The following is a 22,072-nucleotide window of genomic DNA, read 5'->3' as shown; positions in this document are numbered from 1 at the left end:
AAATCTGGTGAGCCTTTCTTAAACTCAACTCAGTATCCTCCTTCTATGCCAGACATTTGCCACAACAGATGACGTGATTAGGGTTACAGCTGAGCTCACGCTGGGTGTTGGGCACCTGGAACTGCTTGCCTGCCCCACAGGAATGAAGGCTCTGTCTGGAGAACTCTGTGTTCGTGAATTTGGGGCAATGGCTAGACAAGCCCATCACATAGTAATAAACAAATGACTCGGAGGGGAAGGGACAGGCTCTCAGGAAGCCTCCATTGCTTGAACAAATACTGGCCCTTAAGCATGCTCGAGCCAGTGAAACCATATGATGTTGAACTTCCTCTGCATCCCCCCACCACCATGCTCTCCATCTCTTGTGTGTGCTTCTTGCCCTTCCTCATCTTGTGACTCTGGCAGAACTCCAGGGTGGTTATTCAACCTGTCTCTAGATGCTCTGGGCCAAAAAAGGAAGAAAGGGCAAGTGCAGGCTCCAGGGCAAAGCTGACTGCCAAAAATCACTGTCAATGGCCTGAGGCTGGCCAGTGAGCACAAAGGGATCTTTAAATGGGAAAGTCAGCCTGCAGAAAAAGATGAAGCATATTCCCATGCAAAGGATATCCACATGCAAAGGGATGAATACACATACTGTATACAAAAATTAACTCAATAAATCATACACCTAAATGAAAAAAATAAAACTACAAAATTCAGACGAAAAAAATAGGGGAGTAAATCTTCATGACCTTGGGTTAGGCAAGGATTTCTTAGACATGACAACAAAAACACAGAAGAGAAAAAATTGATAAATTGGGCTTTGTCAAAAATAAAAGTGTTTGTGCTTCAAGCAACATTAAGAAAGTGGAAAGACAATTAACAGACTTGCAAAAAAATATTTGCAAATCATATATCCAATAAGGGCCTAGCATACAAAATATATAAATAATTCTTACAACTTAACAAGAGAAAGACAACCTAGTTTCAAAATGGGCAAAGGATATAAATGGACAGTTGTCTAAAGAAGATATACAAATAGCCTACAAGCACATGAAAAGATGCTCAATCACTAGGGAAATGCAAATAAAACCACAATGAGATGCTACTTCGCACCCGCTGGGATGGCTGAAATTAAAAACATGGACAATCACAAGTGTTGACAAGGACGTGGAGTAATTAGGACCACCATACACTGCCGATAGGAGTGTAAGATGGTGCGATGACTGTGAAAAACAGTTTGGCAGTTAAATGTTAAACAAATAGTTCCCAGATGATTTAGTAGCTCCTCTCTAGGTATCTACCCAAAAGAAATGAAAACATATGTCCACACAAAGATTTATACACAAAGCTTCATTACAACATTATTCATAATAGTCTAAAAGTGTAAACAATCGGGGCACCTGGGTGGCTCAGTCGTTAAGTGTCTGCCTTCTGCTCAGGTCATGATCCCCGGGTCCTGGGATCGAGCCCCGCATCGGGCTCCCTGCTCCTCGGGACGCCTGCTTCTCCCTCTCCCACTCCCCCTGCTTGTGTTCCCTCTCTCACTGTGTCTCTCTCTGTCAAATAAATAAATAAAATCTTTAAAAAAAAAAAAGTGTAAACAATCCAAATGCTCATCAAATGATGAATGGATATACAAATGTGGTATATCCATACAACAGAATACTATTCAGCAATAAACAGGAATGATATATGCTACCATATGGATGAAATTCAAAAATACTATGCTAAGGGCCGTGTCTCCCCTACCCTCAGCCTCCTGAGCTATGACCATTTGCATGGAGCCGCTGGGGAGGCACATGTAGTTGGGGTAGGAGCGGTGGTAACTAGCTGCAGGCATCCTCATGGTGTCCTCCTGGGGAAGAGATAAGAGTCAAATGGAGTTGGCAGGCTCCAACTTCCCGGGGGGCCATTTGAGTCCAGTAACTGGGGAAGAATGCACTCAGTGCTCAAAGGAGAACCAGGGAAGAAGTAGCTCTTCACCTGAAAATGTTTGCTTTGCCTCTGTTGTGAATTATTTTGTTGAGAAAGAGAATTACCATCATGTCAGTAATATTAATGAAAGGAGAGGTGGATGTGACTCCAGAACCACAGAATGCAGAGCCTGAAAAAAAATGAAAGCTGGAAGTGGGAAGAGTATCCTCACTGGACCAGCCTTTCTGGGCACCACGTTGCTTACGGGAACAAGGCTCTGACACATTTAAAGAAGATGTGGACCATCTGGTAGGATACAAAGGACATCATCTCTAGGAGAACAAGAAGGTAACCTGATTTATTTAAAGAAGACACAATAAGGTCCAGTTAGAGAATGAAAAGAATCTACATTTCAGAACAACTCCACTGTATGTAAAAAGTTCCATAGGATTGTCAGCTTATTTGCTACCTCTTACTATTCCCACCACCCTTTCAGTCAGTACTTGTGAAACATTTTCTGGCACGGTGTCATGAGATGCATTTCAGACTCAGAAAATGTGATAAATGGTGACCTTGTGGTGATTCTGCTTTCCATACTTCTCTCCGATCCTGACTATGCAGCTTGTTGCTCCAGCTTGCATGGAGTGGAATGCAATAGAACTTGCCTTGCTGTTTCGGTTCAAACAGGGATCCTAATTCAGATGCTAACACCGTATGCCAGTTGCAGAATTTACCGTGGTTGTTGATTTTCATTTTATTTAAAACAAGACAGTTTTGCAGCTGTACTGGGACAGCCCTTACAACGACTGTGAACAGGACAGGTCATTAGGGTACACTTGCCAGGTTTCTGATTGGGAACCTAAGCCAAGAGAAGTGAAACAACCCGTCTGGGGTTTTATCCTATGGTTAACATAATCTCTGTGAGATCCAGCTTCCTTGTATGTAAAATGAGATTGGACTAGGGCTGTGGTTCTCAAAGTGTGGCCTGGGGAGATCCTTGAGACTTTTTCAAGGGCACTCAAGGTCGAAGCTGTTTTTGTAATGCTAAGACATCAGAGTTTTCCGGAAGCTACATGATGTGTGATATTGTAACAAACTGAATGCAAGAAGAAACGAGGCAAGCCTATGGCTAAAACTCTCTTTGAAGTTTATCTCAAATACACTTGATGAGGAATTCATTGAAGTATCTCTTTAGTCTAGTACTTATCCAAGCAGATATTTTATAGCTTCAAAAACTTAACCACAGACCTGTAGAGCTTTTCCATATCTGCTACATTTTTAGTAGACAAACTCATTAGGAGCCTGTGAGGTTTATTGTTTTAGATTCACCCAATTAGACAGGAAGGTTTATTTCAATGGAAAGTAAAAATTACCTGGGCTCTTATGTATAGGAAAAGGTAAAACAAAAAGTTTCATATTAGAAGGAGAATGCATTGGGGCACCTGGGTGGCTCAGTTGGTTAAGCGACTGCCTTCGGCTCAGGTCATGATCCTGGAGTCCCGGGATCGAGTCCCGCATCGGGCTCCCCGCTCAGCGGGGAGTCTGCTTCTGCCTCTGAACCTCTCTCCTCTCGTGTTCTCTCTCTCATTCTCTCTCTCTCAGATAAATAAATAAAATCTTTAAAAATAAATAAATAAATAAATAAATAAATAAATCTTTCCTGACTTCCTTTAAAAAAAAAAAAAAAAGGAGAATGCATTTACCTACTCCAGCACCTAGTATGCTCAGTTGGCATCCAGTAATCACTCAGTAAATATTTCTCCAAATGAGCAGGATTTACTCTTAAGTAAACAGTTAATTCTTAGATGGTTTGAAAATTGCCATTAATAGAAAAAAAAAAAACTAATGCTGACTACTAGCAATATTCTCATAAAATTAAATGTCAATTTAAGTTCCTGAAATACACCTCCCTCTGCCAGGATGCTGGGGAGTCTGAAATATCTCTTCTTCTATTTGGTACATCAAGCCCTAAGGTGTCCTTTATCCTAAGATAAGGAAGTACAACATCCTACCAAAGGTCTTTCCAGTGGAGTTTGATGTGAATTCAGCCTCCCTTAGTTCCACTTGGAAGAATGGTTCCTTGATCTTCACTGTCAGCTTTCCAAATAAGACAAATGCTTTCAAATGAAAAATTCTCTTCTGTGGGGCACGAAGGATGATGTTAACTGGACACTGTGGAGAAGGAAAGTTCAGGTAGTCATCTGTCTGGGGGGAAAACAGTGTTCTTCCAACATAAAACCAATCACATATTGATGCTTCCTTTATGTTTTTTTTAAATGAGATTATTTGTGTTGTACTTAGAAGTTAGTGCTGCACTCAAGTAGCATTTGCAAAAATGCAAATTAAAGATAATAATATGAGCTGAGAGGTGTGTGCCAAACTTTCCATTTTATGGACTTCAAGAAATTGAACGTATAAGTCCATACATAAAATTCTCCACAAACATTTAATTTGCATCTACTGTGTGCCAAGTACTGTGACAGGTGCTTAATAATATTTATACTGTAAATTAAATCTATCACACATTTACTTAATCTCAAATTCCCATTCTTGATTCTGTCCCATTTTTATGTTTAAATGCTTAAGTACTTGGTTTTTTGCCTAACAATATTGCTTAATAGCTTTATATGCAACAATGTATCGTTCCTCATTTTACTTATGAGAACAATTCCTGGGCAAAAGGAACAAAGCAGCAAGCAAGGAAGCCAAGCTGTTCAACAGCTTCAGTTTAACTTCATACCCCTGTTTGGTTTTTTTTTTATTCTTTTCAGATTCACTTTCTACCTATTGTTTGATATTTCCCCAACAATACTATCTACAGCTCAGACTGTTGCTCTAAGCTCCAGACCCAATCACACGAGTCATTGCTACCTGAGATTTTTCCACATCCTTCTACTGGACATGTTCCCCATTGCATTTCCTCTTGTGTTCCTCTCAGGGAATGACTCTGCCCAGCTAATGAACTGCCCAAATTAGACTCCCTTTCCCCACATAAAGCAGCCACTTGTTTTTGTCCATTCTGTTTCTCTCATGCCTTTGTTTGTTTGTTTGACTTAAGGTTAAAATGGCAAATGTTATGTTATATATATTTTACAATTTTAAAAGATTAATAGTGTTATATACCAAAAAGCATTAAATTGTGCACCTTTTTTCCAGTGTAATTAACATACAGCGTTATATTAGCTTCAGGTGTACAATATGGTGATTCAACAATTCTATACATTTCTCAGTGCTCATCACAAGTGCACTCTTAATCCCCATCACCTATTTCCCCCATCCCCCACCCACCTCCCCTCTGATAACCATCAGTTTGTTCTCTGTAGTTGAATATGTTTCTTGGTTTGTCTATTTTTTTCTTTGTTCATTTGTTTTGTTGCTTAATTTCCACATATGAGTGAAATCATATGGTATTTGTTCTTCTATAACTTATTTCACTTAGCATAATAATCCCTAGATCCATCCATGTTGTTACAAATGGCAAGATTTCATTCTTTTTATGGCTGAGGATATTCCATTGTACATATATACCACATCTTCTTTATCTATTCATCAGTTGATGAATACTTGGGCTGCTTCCATAATTTGGCTATTGTAAATAATGCTTCAAGAAACACAGGAGTGCATATATCTTTTTGAATTGGTGTTTTCATTTTCTTTGGGTAAATACCCAATAGAGGAATTACTGGCTCATTTGGCAATTCTATTTTTAATGTTTTGAGGAACCTCCATACTGTTCTCCATAGTAACTGCACCAGTGTGCATTCCCACCAACCGTGCACAACAGTTCCTTTTTCTCCACATCCTCGCCAACACTTGTTGTTTCTTGTGTTTTTTAGTTCAGCCATTCTGACAGGTGTGAGGGGATATCTCATTATAGTTTGGATTTGTATTTCCCTGATGATTAGTGATGCTAGATAAATTCCTAGAAACATATAACCTCCCAAAACTGAATCAGGAAGAAATAGAAAATTTCAACCGACTGAATACCAGCAATTAAATTGAAGCAGAAATCAAACAACTCCCAAAAAACAAAAGTCCAAGACCAGAGAGCTTCACAGGCAAATTCTACCAAACATTGAAAGAAGAATTAATACCTATTCTTCTCAAACTATTCCAAAAAATAGAAGAGGAAAGAAAGCTTCCATATTTATTCTATGAGGCTAGCATTACCCTGATACCAAAACCGGATAAAGATACTACAAAAAAAGAGAACTACAGCCAAAATTACTGATGAACATACACGCACAAATCATCAACAAAATATTAGCAAACCAAATCCAACAATATATTTTAAAAAATCATTCACCATGATCAAGTGGGATTTATTCCTGAGTTGCAAGTGTGGTTCAATATTCACAAATCAATCAGTATGATACACCACATCCGTAAAAGAAAGGATAAGAACCATATGATTCTTTCAATAGATGCAGAAAAAGCATTTGACAAAGTACAACATCCATTCATGATTAAAAAAAAAAAAACAACAACCTCAACAAAGTAGGTTTAGAGGGAATATACCTCAACATAATAACGGCCATCTATAAAAACCCCACAGCTAATATCATCCTCAATGGGGAAAATCTGAGAGCTTTCCCTCTATGGTCAGGAACAAGACAGGGATGTCCACTCTTACCACTGTTGTTCAACACAGTACTAGAAGTCTTAGCCCTCAGTAACCAGACAACAAAAAGAAATAAAAGGCATCCAAATTGGCAAGGAAGAAGTCAAACTTTCACTATTTGCAGATGACATGATACTGTATAGAAAACCCTAAAGACTCCACCAAAAACCTCTCAAGCCTCTGAATTCTTCACCACATTGTCCCCACTGCCTCTCCCCTGGTCCAGGTCTTCAACACCTTTTCCCAAGACTATGCCTGCATTTTCACCCCTTTTACTGATTAAGATATACACGACATGAAATTTACCATCTTAACTCTCTAACTTTTGACAGTACTCCTAGAGTGAGTTTTCAAAAACATAAATCTGATGATCACTTGGCTTCTTCTCAGTTTGGGGTCATGACAAACAAAACTGCTATGAGCATGAGTACATGCCAGTTTGGGGGTTCACATGTGTACTTATTTCTGTTGGAAAGAACAAACCTAGAAGTGAAAAGGCTGGGTGATAAAGTATACGTGACCTTACTAGAGAAATTTTAGTGTGTGTAATTTATAAAAGGCCTCTTCGGATCTTGCTGGGGGATCTATAAGTCCTATTAACATTCCAGAATATTTTTAAAACTCCAAATTTTGAAATGCATTTAGAACCAAGAGTTTGGGATGAGGGGTTGCAGAGTTGTACATAAAATGCAAAGTGAGCATGTACACAGCAATTTGATATGAGATACATGTGAAATTCCCATTTGTTTTCCAATCCACTGCCCCATCAATGCTCATAAGGAATCTGTATTTCTCAGTCCTCTCCATTTTTCTGTTTGGGTTTATTTATTGCCGTGTTCTTTGTCTGTGTTGGTTTGTGAGTGCAAAACCCCAGAGGGAAGAGGGGCTAAGATTCTTGGATTGTGGATGGCAGTGACTGAGAAGGGTCCTCAAAGGCTTTAGACCTGGTGTTCAAACTCGGATGGGAAAGCCTCACACAATTCACATTCCGTAGGTATGGAGCAAGTTATTCAATGTGTCCTTTAGCGGCCACCTGTGATTCTCATATGCTTGGCTATGGCCATACTTGGAGAAATACCACTTCTAAGGCAGTCTGCAGTCTAACCAATATGGCCCATAGTGCTTTGCCCAAGCCTAACATCCTTGATACGGGGTGTGTTTTTCCTAAAGGCAGCCGTGGGGCACTAAAGCATATTATTTTAAACACTGGACACTTTGAATGGAATCCTATTATAATATAGGATTGTATATTACATTGTAATGTTGACCAAATATCAACATTATTATTTACAGTTCATTAAAATGAAACTGTCGTTATACAGCAGATAGGAACACAAGTGCTCTCTTTGTGTACACAAAGTCTACGTAAGTTAGAAAAAAAACTGAGCAGAGGGAATTTTGAAAAAGCCCATTCTTATAGCACTAAAGAGTGATGCCTGAAGATGTTTTCATACCAAACCTACAGCAACTGTGTTTTCAATGACAGAGAAATGAGTGATGTTGGATGAAGGGGAATAGAATGTCACCCCAAAATATGCCATTTTGGCATACTGATTATTTTAAATTAAAGTTACTTAAGAAACAGCCAGTGCAAGAAGGATACTCTGACCCTCTTCTGTTCTCCTGGAACCTCAGGAAATAAACCTCCCATATGAAAGGTACCCTCCCTGTACCAGGAGGAAGAGAGATAGCCTTACTCCCAGAGACAGGGAATTTGGGTCCAAGAAGGTTATATACACAAACTCTGTTACTTCTTCATTAGTTTACTACCAAGTCTAAACCCCTTTGTCTTGTCGATTCTTCACAGATTTATTGTTTCTTTTTCTAAAAGGTATAAAAACAAACACCGTCTGGTTTAATCACTTCTTGGGGTCTCATATTTTTATGGGCTCCTGTATGTACAAAATTTGTTTTTCTCCTGTTAAACTGTCCTATGTCAATTTAATTATTAGCCAGCCAAAGAACCTAGAAGGGGAAAAGGGGAAAAATTTCCTTCTATACATGGGTCATTGATTTTATAGATAATTTTGTTGTGAGAAATAAAGGCGCTTTGTCTGTGAACCATTAAAAACAAATGCACAAACAAAAAAAACCCACTGTGCAACAAAAGACCACTTATTATATGATTCCATTCTTACAAAATGTCCAGCTAAGCAAATCTAGAGACAGACAGTAGATTAGTGGTTACCTAGGGGATTAGGGGAATGGACGAGTTGCTTTTGAGGTGATGCAAATGTCATAAAATTAGATTCTGGTGGTAGTTGCACAACTCTGTAAATATACAAAAAGCATCAAATTGTATATTTTACAAGGGTAAATTTTGTGGTATGTGAATTATATCTCAATAAAGCTTGTTTTAAAAAATCAACTTTTTAGGGAAAAAAGACTTGTTTTTAACTAATGAATTAAAATCTAGCAAATGATAATGGGAATTAATTGTTGGGCTCTAGTACTTACAGGTGATTTTTTTTTAAATTATGACTCATTTAAGTGTGATAATATTAGCATTTACCTTCCCAGAACAGAAATGATATCACTATCAATAGCTATTTGATATTGGGCAATTTTAATATCTACTCATTTTTTTTCCCCTTGAGCTGGAAGGTCTAACTACTTGCGGATTCTGTTAAGTCTGCATACATCTTACTGATAGAGAAAACTAGGGTAATATTACAGTGGTTCATTCACAGCGGTCATGACAGCTAAGAAAAGTGGAGAAACAAAAGGGTAGCTTCTGAGAGATGTACTTAGTATAATGTCCTGACAGACAGGACCTCAGCAGTGTTGATAATAATGATTGCAGCACTGCCCTGGGATGTGGAGGTCCTTCAGGAAATATTCATGAAAAGAAGGAATGAAAGATGTGTTTCTAGAGAAGAACGTTCTCAGGTATTTAATTACTCTTATTCTGGCATACTCATCATTTATTTTTGAGAAAATAGACTATAAACTTGTCCACATTCTTGGAAGCAACATGGGTTTTCTTTCTCCTCCTGGATTTTCTTTTTTTTTTAAGATTTTATTTATTTAGAGAGAGTGAGCAAGAGAGCACAAACGGGGGGAGGGGCAGAGGGAAAGGGAGAAACAGACGCCCCACTGATCAGGGAGCCTGACATGGGGCTCGATCCCACGACTCGGATCATGACCTGAGCCAAAAGCAGACACTTAACTGACCGAGCTAACCAGGCACCCCTCTCCTCCTGGATTTTCAACTGTCACTTCCTCTTTTCTCAATCAGTTGTTGAGCTAAATTCATTTACTTCAACAGACTGTCCAGTATGTATTCCAGTTGCAATAATTTGGCACACATATTGACAAGGAGTGTCTGAGAAAGCAGGTTCCCCTGGAACATAACACAACCAGTCCCCAAGCTGTGCTCATAGTCAGGAACAGGGATGGTGTTGCTCACTGAAGCTGATACCAATAAGCTGATTACTCCTGCATTTTCAGATATTTTTAGATAGATATTTTAATTCTTCCCCCTCTACTCCGGGAAATAAATGGCAAATTAGAAAAATGTTCAAGGCCCCAGGCCATCAGTGGTTTGTTGTTTGCCCTATGAATCAGCAACAAGACTGTGGAGACACAACACTTCTCCAGAAACCAGGCCTCCAAATATAAGACAATGAGGCAGAGAGGGAAGGCCTAGAGTATGTCAAAGTCAAAATCATTCAGGTCTCTGCTAAACACCCACCTACCACCAAAGATAAGGAATACACTGAAAGGCACCTGTGCATATAAATTAAGCAGATTTTAACAGTCCTACATAAATGGCAGTAACAGCTTCCTTTTCACATGTATTCTACGAAATCATTTCTCCCTGCACATTAGTACCTGGGGGATACTAGAGGCAGCATGAAAGGGATTAAGTGGATATATACATATGCTGAGACTTCTCTATCCCCACCCTAGCACTCTTTCCCTCTCTGATTCTCAGAACTCAGAGTTAGGCCTTTATCTCAGACAAGAGATCCATTGAGTTTTCTGTAGAATCTGCTCTAGCCAAGAGAGGACAGAAGAGCAGGACAGCCAAGGAAGTTCCCAAACTCAACAACTCAGCTGGATGGTCCTTCTCTAAAGCTCAATCAGCATGCTCCATCCACATGCACATATCTCTATCAATGTTACGGTTGATATATAGTTGTCAGGAAATAATCACAGATTACCAGACAGCTGAAGAACACCTCTAAAAAGAAAGACAGAGGCCAAATCAAAAAAGAGGAAAAAAAGCACCATAAGAGACTCTTAGCTATAGGAAACAAACTGAGGGTTGCTGGAGGCACGGTGAGTGGGAAGATGGAGAAACTGGGTGATGGGCATTAAGGAGGGCACATGATGTGATGAGCACTGGGTGTTATACACAACTGATGAATTATTGAACACTGCATCTGAAACTAATGATGTACTATATGTTGGCTAATTGAATTTAAAGAAAAAAAGCAATTTAGAGAAAAAAGAGCTTATGTATAAAGGGAAAAATAAACTTCCAAAAGAGAAGTTATCACTAATAACTTCCAAAAGAGAAGTTATCACTAATAACTTTAGAGAGCTATACAAGAAACAAGAAAATACACTCTGTAAAAGTAACACTCAAAGGACAACAACAACAACAAGGAATTCTTGAAAATTAAAAATATGAGTGCAGATATGAAAAACAATAGGAGAACTGAAATATAAAATTGGGCAAATATCCTCTAAGGGAGAGCAAGTAAAATAAAGAGATGGATAATATGAAATAGAAGATAAAAAAATTAGAGAGTCAGGCCAGTGGATCCAATCCCTGAATACTAGGAATACAGAAAGCAACTGAGAAAGAGGAGAAAGAATATTCAGGGAACTCATTCTGGGAAATTTATCAGAATCAAAGGGCATGCATGTAAAGATTAAAGGTATTACAGAATATCCAGGAAGATGAAAGAACATTGCTCCAAGGAATATTATCACATAATTTCAGAACACCAAAAACAAGAGAAGATCCTACAGTCTTCCAAGAGGGATGGAGCACAGAGCACAGGCTTGGGAATCAGAATAACATCACATCTCTCAATAACACCACTGGGAGATAGAGCAATGTCTTCAAAATCCTGATGGAAAAAGGATTCCCAACCCACACTAGTATAACCAGATAAAACATCATTCAAGTGTCAGGAGGGGGTATAGACATTTTTGGACATGCGAAATAACTGGAAGGAAAAAAAATCACCTCCCATGCACCATTTTCAAGAAGGTATCAGAGGATGCTCCACCAAATTGAGAGAATAAGCTGAGAAAGAGGAAATCAGGAAAAATAAGAAACAGATGATTTACATCAGAGTGAATAAGGGAATCCCTGAGACATTGGTGAAGAGAAATCCCAAGATGACAGCAATCCCCCTAGCACAGAGTTCAGGTGGTCAGGGAGTAGAGTTGGAAGGTTCCAGGAGGACCTCTTCAAGAAGATGACATAAAACAACTGAAGTCTCGGGGCGCCTGAGTGGCTCAGTCGGTTGGGCGTCTGCCTTCGGCTCAGGTCATGATCCCGGGGTCCTGGGATCGAGTCCCGCATCGGGCTCCCTGCTCTGCGGGAGGCCTGCTTCTCCCTCTCCCACTCCCCCTGCTTGTGTTCCCTCTCTCGCTGTGTCTTTCTCTGTCAAAAAAATAAATAAAATCTTTAAAAAAAAAAAAAAAAAAACTGAAGTCTCTAAATGTCTTAAGGGGAGATTTAATGGAAAAACTTGGGGTTTTATTAGTGACAGGTGCATTAAAAAACCAAGAAAATGAAACACAAATTTGGTTTAACTTTATAGAAAACAAAAAGCTGTGTCAAAAAAGAAAAACACATAAGGTTTAACACTAGGAAAAGAATATATGTGAACCCTGTACTATTTTTTACAACTTTTCTATATCTCTAAAATCATTTCAAAAGGAAAAGTAATGAAAAAAAAAAAGAAAAGTAATGATAGTACATGTAGCAGATGGTCTAAAATGGCCCCTGTGTTAGTCTGCTCAGGCTACCAGAACAAAATATCAGAGACTGCATGGCTTCAACAACAGACATTTATCTCTCACAGTTCTGGAGGCCAGAAGTCCAAGATCAAGGTGCTATCAGGGTTGGTTTCTGGGGAAGGCTCTCTTCCTGTCTTGTGAGAGCACCCTCTTGCTGAGTCCTCACACGGTAAAGAGAGGGAAATCTCTGGTACCTGTTCCTCTCTTATAAAAGTCCTATCACATTACAGCCCCAGCCTGATGATTTCATTTAACCTTAGTTACCTCCAGAAAGGTACCCCCTCTCCAAATACAGTCACATGGGTAATTAGGGCCTCAACATATGAACAGGTTGGGGGAGAGAACAGAATTCAGTCCGTAACAGCCCACAGCTATCCCAGCTCTAGCCATTCCCACCCTGTGTGGTCCTATGGCAGAGTCAACAGGTGGCCCCACCTCCTGGTGTCCACACCCTCTGTGATCCCCCAACGCCCAAGTATGGGTGGGACCTGTGACTTGCTTCTAGCCAACAGAACACAACAAAGATGATGGAATGAGTGTGATTACATCACGTTAAGATTGTAGCACCCATCCTGCTGGAATCTCTGTCTCTGGCTTTAAAGGAGCAAGCAACCATGTTGGGGAGCCCCACATGACAAGGCTCTATGGGTGTTCTGGAGGAGCTAAGGGTGGCCTCCAGCCGGGAGCCAGCAAGAAACCATGGCCTTCGGTCCTGCAACCACAGATCAACAACCTGGGTGAGCTTGGAAGTGGATCCCTTCCTGGTCAAGTGTCAGAGGAGACGGCAGCTCTGGCTGATTCCTTCCTTGCAGCTTTGAGACCCACACCAGAGGGCCCAGCTCAGCCATGGCTAGACATCTGACCCACAGGAACCCTGAGATAATAAATAAGCTACTAACAGGGTGGTGATACTGTTATCAGCAGTAGATAACTAACACAAACCCCTCCTCTTAAACGTGGATGGACCCACCGACTCTAATGACAAAATGGATGCAGTATCACTCCTGAGATCAGGTGAAAAACAGACTGACTTCTTTCCTGCTCTCGCCTCCTCTCTCTGAGGGGAGGCACCTGCCATGTCGTGAGCTGCCTCTGGAAAGGCCCAGGTGGCAAGGAGTTGACATGTCCTGCCCACAGCCATGTGAGCAAGCTTGTAAACAAATGCCCCCTGGATTGGCCCCCGAGGTGACCACAGCCCCAGCCAGCAGCCTTCATGGCAGCGTGGGAGAGACCAGAGACCCGGTGAGCCACAGCTGGGCTCTGACCACAGACACGGTGAGATGATAAACGTGTACGGTTTTAAGCCTCTAAGGTTTGAGGTAATTGGTTATGCAGAAATCGACAATGAGTACCATATCCTATAGGGCTAGGCATGTAGACAGTTCTGGTAAGGCAAACACTAAAAACAAATCTGCTGGCATTCTGAACCCTGGATAACTATCTGACTCTTGAAACCTGGTGAATGGATAACTTCGATAAAAACTGAAGCTTAAAGAGATTTCCTCACTGTATAATCTAAATGTGATTTTTTTTTTCTTTTTGTCTCATCTAAATTCCTTCTTCTGTCTTCCGGAATAGAGATTTGGGTGGCTTTCCTCTAATAAATACTCCTTTATATTATGTTCTGACCCTGAGTCCTCGTTCAATCTTTTCTAGTTTTTACAACCTCAAACTTTTTCACTCTGTGTCAAAGCTTCTGTTTCCTTAAATCCCATATTCTTTCATCCTTGTTTCCTTTTCTTTGGCTCTGCGTTTGTGTGCACATGTGTGCCTGTGTGTGTGTGTGCACGTGTGTTCCACACTTGATCCTTTCCACTCTTTCCTTTTTCCCCTAATGAAATGGGAAGTCCCACCACTGGATTTATTGAATCTCAACATCTAGCCAGGGCTTGGCATATAGAAGGTACTCGATGCCCATTCTGTAAACAAATGAGCCTCCAAACTGAGCACATAATCCACCAAAGAGGCCTGGAAAGTTCAAGAACTGGTGACGCTGAAAGCCAAGGGGTGAGGGGAGGCCCTTGGCTAAGAAATCCGCTTAAGCCCTCAAGAGTGCCTACGGCTGTTTGGCTCAGAGGCAAGCCCCATGACACAGACCAGGTAGCAACAGACTAATGGCCAAAAGAGCAGAAAAGAAGCTAGGACTGCACCCAAAGAGATGTCATGCTCAACCCAGCCAGTAATTGGCTCTGCAGTGTCACTGCTCATCACCAAAGATGGAATCCACTCTACCAAAACAAACAAATAACACGCCAGGACAGGCAAGTGAAGTGGAGTTAGGAGCCTCCAGAATGACAGGACTTGACTTCTGCTTCGCGTGGTACTGTTGACCAAAGCCAAGTCAAGGAAACTCTCCCTGGCCAAGCCAGGCGAGTTCCTGTTAATTTGGGCCCTTGGACTGCCAGGAATTGGTGACTCTCTTTTTTATGAGTTATGAGGTTCAGAGACTGAAGAGAGCCATTTAATTTCAGAGAGCTGCAAGGGACCTCAGAAATCTGCTCTCTAGTCCAGAGCCTTTCAGATTATTTGATTAGTCTCTGCCCATCCCTCTAAGCACCAGCTCCAGGGATGCAGAGGTCTTATCTGTTCTTGCTCCTCATTGATTCCCCAGCATCACACTCAGTGCCAGGAACATAACAGGTGCCCAGTAAATGTTGAACAAACAAATGAATAAGTGAATGAATGAATGAATGAATGAGATCCCTGGGAGCTTGGGATGGTTAATTTTATCTATCTAGTTTGGCCACAGGGAACCCAGATTAAACATTATTTCAGGGTGTGTTTCTAGACGAAATTAGCATTTGAATCCATGGACTCAGTAAACAGTTCTGCCCCATGTGCGTGGGCATCATCCAATCTGTTGAGAGCCTGAATAGAACAAGAGGGAGAGAAAGGAGAAATTGACCCCTTTTATCCTGCCTCATTGTTTGAGCTGGACCATCTCATCTTCTGTGGCCCTTGGACTGGGAGTTATATATGTTTCCCTGGTTGTCAGACCTTCAGGCTCAGACTGAATCCCATCACTGGCTTTCCTGGGCCTCCAGCTTACAGAGGGCAGACTGTGGGCCTTCCCAGCCTCTAGAATTGCAGGAGCCAATCCTCATGTATATTAGAGAGAGAGAGAGATTTATTACGAGGATTCATATCGATGATAGATATAGGGGTGTGTGTGTGTCATGTTTGTGTGTATAGCTACGGGTTCTCTTTCTCTAGAGAACCAAGAGAAATCACTCCAATACAAAACCAACCCATCTGTATTCATTGGCAGGAATCCTGGCTGGATATTTTGAGTTTTGGAGACCGTCTTCTTAACAAATGTTGATGGGAAGAGAGTAACTCAAGACTTCCATTGCTCCATCTCCATGGGATCAGATGTTGGGGGATGGCACAGGCTGGAAGGTGATCACCCCCTACCCTGAATTACCTCCAACTGAAGCCTCAGGGTCTCCTGGGGAATGGCAGACATGGTCGTGCCTCCACACCCCTGGATGAATCTTTCTCTGTTTGCTCTCTGCTGGCTGAAATGGCACTCGTTAGGATCAATTATGTTTGTCACCAGCTTGAAATGACCTCCCCAAAGAAAAATAATCCAACTCCTGTGATACCAGACCCCAACGGAGAGTTTTCAGGAAAGAAAAAAGTTGGCAAAGGAATAGCGGATTGCCCTCTGAGACAGTACGGCAGGTTCACATTCAACGCACTTTTAGGACTGAGCATGAAGTAGATGTGTCCCCGCCTTTCCCCATTGTGCCATGAGTGATAAAGGGGCTCAGCAAGCTACCCAGATAACTCGTCTGGGTTTATAAAAATAGGAGATTTTAATGTAACAATTCCCTCTCATGGGAGGCTCTAAATAGGACAATAATAGCTACAGTTGGCTGAGCACATACGAAGTGCCAGGTACCGTGCTGGGTATGTTTATCAGGTAGGGTTATCTCCAAATCTCACTGCAAGAAATGTATCCCCTTGGCTAATGAAAGATGGAACTGAGGTTTCAGTGGGGGTGAGTGTTTTACCCAGATCTCAGTGCCTGTATGTGGCAGAACTGGAATTCAAACCCAGGGGAGAGATGGGACCCTAGAGACAGATTACCTGGGTATGGGTCCCAGATTGGCCACATACTGGCGATACTCCCGAAGCCAGCCCCTGGACCCCCCAACTCCCACCCTGCATTCATAAGGAGGAGACAGCAATACCCTCTCAGAGGGCTGTCCGGGGATGAGGGAGATAATATAAAAATAGCACTTGGAAGACTATCTCAGGTACAAAGCAAATTCTCCATAAATGGTAACTATCATAATTAAAACACAGTGCTGTCCTTTAACACACACACACACACACACACACACACACTTAGCACCATTCACAGCTTATCTGCAAAATGTAGTCAGGCCTTCATTAACACAAGGGCTGAGCTAATCTAATCATTATCCATGACCAAGTCTAGCAGTGAAACAAATGAATGCTTTATGCCTTAAAATAGCTGCACGGTTAAGATTGCTGCTCTTAGAAATAACATGAAGGATAACAAAATCTACCATTTATGGGAGGCATAAGCTTCTTTTCACACACCCTTCCTTGGCTTCTTAGAGGAGACACATTACGTGCCAACAGCTTCTGCCTCAGGAGCACGTTTTGTGCTCTGATTATTTGCTCAGGATCTAGTTAGTTCTCTCCAGACCAATGTTGTTCCATAGAAATATAACATGAGCCAGATATGTAATCTTAAATTTCCTAGTAGCTGTGTTTAAAAAAGTAAAAATAACAAGTGATATCAATTTCAATAAAGCATTCTATTTAGTCCATTATGTCCAATATATTATTGGTCCAACATGCAATCAATATAAAAAATGATTAATGACATATTTTACCTTTTGTTATGTACCAAGTCTTTGAAATCAGCAGACATTTTACACTTGCAGGACATCTCAACAAGGCCCAACCACGTATCAAGTGCTCACTGGTCAGAAGTGGCTGGTGGCTACCAGGGCCCACGAGGGCAGGCAGGGACCTCGTCTGTCCTGTTCACTGTTCCAAACACAGTGCCCAACACAAGGTCATTACGGAGCACAGCATGCAGAAGGAGCTCAATAATTACAAGCCAGGTAACTGCATGGATGAACGAATGGATGGGATTCTAATTGCATGGTTGACATGAAATCTTAAACAATCAGTCACACCTGTGCAACAGACTCTCGTGGATAAGCAGTCTCACTGTGATCTGGGGCATGCGCAATGCCATTCTGTTGTCATTGTGACTTGTGCTTCCAAACAGAAAGGTCACAGGCTTCAACCTATACAATAAAACTGTTCACCAAAAACATGTTCTGTGGGGGCGCCTGGGTGGCTCAGTCATTAAGCGTCTGCCTTCAGCTCAGGTCATGATCCCAGGGTCCTGGGATCGAGCCCCGCATCGGGCTCCCTGCTTGGCGGGAAGCCTGCTTCTCCCTCTCCCACTCCCCCTGCTTGTGTTCCCTCTCTCACTGTGTCTCTCTCCGTCAAATAAATAAATAAAATCTTTAAAAAAAAAACATGTTCTGTAGTGACCTGGGAGTTCTTTCCCACGTCTGTCACATCTTCCCGGCTTGGACGGTCTGGGAGGGACGGAGGAGGCATGCAGGGGAAGGACTGCATCCTGGCCCTGCCTCCCTCCAGCTGTGGGGACCTTAGGCAAATCACTGCTCCTTTTTATGTCTCAGCTTCCCCATCTGTGAAACCTCATTAGGTTGCTCCCATGGTTCAGTAAAAGAATCCAAATAAAGCCCTTGGAGCAAGGTCTGATGGAGAGGGGTGCTCCGTAACTAAGTGGGAGCCGCTTGTATTCTTCATCCCCCCCACATCCTCCAAGGCCCCGCACCTGTTCTTCCTCTCCCTCTGCTGCAAAGAAGAAGGTAGGGCCCGTGCAGCCCCTATAGCCTCTCAGCAAATAAGTTTCCTCTGAGCTCACCCCACTCTTTTCTTCGTCCTCCCTTCCTGTTCAACCTGCCAATTCTCAAAGTTTTTTTGAGACTGTGTCTTTTCTACATTGCTTCCTAGCTCTGGGACAAAATATTTGCCCAGGAAGTGTGACAGTCATCAGTTAAACCAATTTGTTTGGGTCTTTATGAGATTTGGTGTAAATAACATGGAAATAATTGGCTCATTGGGAAGGAGAGGCCACAGCAAATACATATAGAGAAGCAGACGCACCATGACAAAAAGAAAACCAGGGTGTTCGCTCCCTACGGCCACTTCGGGCAATCCGAGGCCAACTGAGTTAGAAGGAGAACTGGTGTGTGGCATGTTCCTAGCTTCCTGGTTATACTCTCAAGCAAACCTCACCTGCTGATGCTTTACAGAGAGGTGGGAGCAGTCCCCAGGGCAGCCAGAGTGAGGGGAGAAGGGAAGGGAAGTGAGAACATGGGAAAAGCAAATACAAGGTGTGTGCTACCCAGCTGTCATCACCTCAAAAGAAAACACAGCTGTCTGTTCTGTCATGTGGAACATTTCGGGGAAGGTTAAATGGCATCACTGCACTAGAAGAGTTCATGCGTGGGGGCAGGAGGGAGGTGGGGAGGGGAGGGGGGAGGAATTTACGAGCCAATTCCTTCCCCTCTGCTGTCTCGTTGGTCAGAGCTCGCTGCATGGGGCATTGAGCATCCCCGCTCCCCACCCCGCACCTTCAGCCTATTTTCATCCCATGTTATGTGAACTCACCTGCATCTCCAGGTTGAGTTTCTCCAGTTAGCACCAGGGAACCCAGATCCTGCATGCACCGTGCAGCACCACACCTGAGTCTGGATGTGGTGGGAGCAGCCAAGACCACCATGAGACCCTGAGGTCAGGAGGTGGGGTTAGTGCCAGGGCTGTCATAGCTCCCACCATGGAGCAAGCAGCTGAAGGCCCTGGTGAAGGCAGGTAGGACCATGGGTAACTGGAAAGATGCGTATATACATTTGGCCCAATGTGCCCCTTTTCAGTAAGGTGAGGTGAGTTTTACTTTCTTACAGTTAAAAAAGCCTAACTCAAAATCTACACTGTGTTGTTATCACCCTCCTCGTGCCTCCTCGCTTCGGGTACCAGGTATCATCACTCCCAAAATCAGATCAGGTGAAAACGCTTCATAGCTTCACACATTCCTGATCCATCTTATTATAGCCCCCCCCCAAAAAAACTATCAAAACTTCCCTTACTCTAACATTTCCATATCCAAAGACTGAATATTCCAACCAGAAGCAATGCATTCTTAGTCAGACTATGTGCCCTGATAATTTAATTCAGAAAATATGATGTCTATCATCACAGCTCTATGGTATACCAAAGGTAAGAATTCCTCATTCCCAAAGTCTTTACATTCTTGTTGGGGGATGTTTACAAAAACTTCATTATGATTTTTTTTTTTTTACTACTACTTCAAAGTACCTGGCCTGAGCAATGATATATAAAACTCAATATGCTTCATTACATCAAGTTGCAGGAGGACATGGATATAAGGCTGTGTGATATTGTGGGGCAAGTTGATAGAAGTCAGGAAAACTGGCTTCTAGTCCCCGCTCAGGCACTAACAGCCGTGTGTGGGGGATGTACTAGTCCACCTCCAGAAGTTCTCAACGTCCTCCTCCATAAAAAGAGGGAGTTAGAACAGATCCCCACGGTGCTAGCATCCTGTGATTCTATTTTACCACGACTAAGCAAAAGAAAGCTCTTTACTTTCAAAGATTTTTACCTCAACTTTCAAAAACCTAGACTTCCTCACGTTCAAAATGGAGAAGCATAGTACTTACCACTTCCCTTCTTTCCAACGGAGTATAAAACATTCCAATCAGGCCATAGATGGCTTGGCACTCATATTAGTTTACTGAGTTTCCTTTGATTCTTGTGACTTGTACAGCCATGGGATTAGAATCTCAAAGTCTGCTTAGCTGGACTGGCTCCTTTGACAGTAACACGGGAAGCCTCCCTTCTGGATGTCAGGTTGTCTGTCCATAAAACAGCCAAGTAGTGCCTACAGAAACCCTACAGGAGGACTCTCTGGTGCTTAGATAGGCTAACACTCAGAAGTGTATCCACAAACGGTTCATCTTAAAATACCTGGAATTCTGCTACTTCTGCACATCAGCTCACCCTAAGAAAAACATAACAATCAAAAAGGAAAAAAATCAAAGATTGAATAAGACAAGAAAGAGAAGACGAGGCTACATGAACCAGAGGCACCAAAGTAGGCTTGTGAGCCATGCGGGAGGGACAGGATAGGACTTGAGACACACTATACAAATTCCTGAAGTGAAGCTCAGCAGTTGTCCATGAGGGTCACGGTGCTGAATCTGAGAGAGGCAAGCCCATCAGCATCTTTCTGAAATCCCATTTGGGGAATGCAGACTTGGAGGGTTGGTCACTAAAATGTCACTCTCTTCCATGTAAGGTTGTGTCAACTTTAGCAAGCATTACATATAGAACCAGCCATGGATGGCTTACTCAAACTTGAAGAAAAGGGACACTAAATCTGGAAAGAACTTAAATTTTCCCACAGCTAAACACGAAAAGCTTGATCATTGTTCTCTAGAGTTCTCCAAATCAAAAGACCACTCATCAGTCTCTATAGATGAACTAAGACCTAAGAATTTGTGTTATAGACTAATATGAGACATGGCAAGGCTTTGGATCTCATTAAATAATGTTAGATTCTCAATAATGCACAGATATGCCAAGGATGTGTGTATGTGTGTGTGACTCTACAGAAAATAACTTGCATGTGGTTCTGCTTTTCTTAACTACAGCACATGTGTTCTATTAAGAGCCTCTTAAGCATGATGGATAATTGCTTAATTGTGTCCATATTTTAGGCACTTCCTTACATTTTTCTTATAATGGGTACAATTCTCAGCAAGAAATATTTCCTAAATAACTTGTAGTTATTAGTGCAAAGGAAGAGAGCAAGAGTACAAGCCAGAGATTATGTGTGCCTTTGGGGCCAGGAATAATGTGCAGATTAGCCAGGTATCAAAACGGCCCTGTGCCAAAGGTACACTGAGGGATGATGGTTGACAACTAAGAAGCGGTAAGAGACATACTGTAGGGGAAACGCCACTGGACCGGAAGTCAGACGATATGAATTGGAATCTTGTCTCTACCACTTCTCTGTGTATGACCTTAGTTACTGATTCACTTCTGCAGACTTCAGTTTCTTTACATACAAAATAAGGGCACTAGATCCTATGACTTCCACACTCCCTTTCAGCTCTGAATTTCTATTCTCTGGAACAACTGGGCCTTCCCTGGACATAAACTGACACATTTTCAGATCACCAAAGGAAATGTTTAGCAAAAATGATTCATAGGGCCTAATGTAATCCTAGAAGTAGGGCAATGTGCCTTCTAGAATCAATATGTACTAACTCAGGTAACCCATTCATCAATAGGCTCTGTAAACATCCAAGCTTTTTTGAAATGGATTAACGATGTCATAAGAAAACACTGTGTGTGATTCAGTGGTAAACGAGTTGCCGTGACTATATCAGGGGCAAAGTCCATGATTCAGGTGAGGAAACCTTCCTGTTAGACTCTACGATGGACAGCCTCCTGAATGGCTGT

General features: G+C 41.9%; 1 pseudogene; it reads left to right on the top strand.

Annotated features, from left to right (window-relative positions):
• The first annotated feature begins 1,684 nt into the window (after positions 1–1,684).
• On the top strand, positions 1,685–2,232 carry LOC116645398 (annotated as a pseudogene).
• Positions 2,233–22,072: the final 19,840 nt, after the last annotated feature.

This window comes from Phoca vitulina, unplaced genomic scaffold (assembly GCF_004348235.1).
Source record: "Phoca vitulina isolate PV1807 unplaced genomic scaffold, GSC_HSeal_1.0 scaffold33, whole genome shotgun sequence".
NCBI classification, from domain to species: Eukaryota; Metazoa; Chordata; class Mammalia; order Carnivora; family Phocidae; genus Phoca; species Phoca vitulina.
The sequence above is the reverse complement of the archived record's forward strand: the minus strand, read 5'-3'. Positions and strand labels throughout refer to the sequence as shown.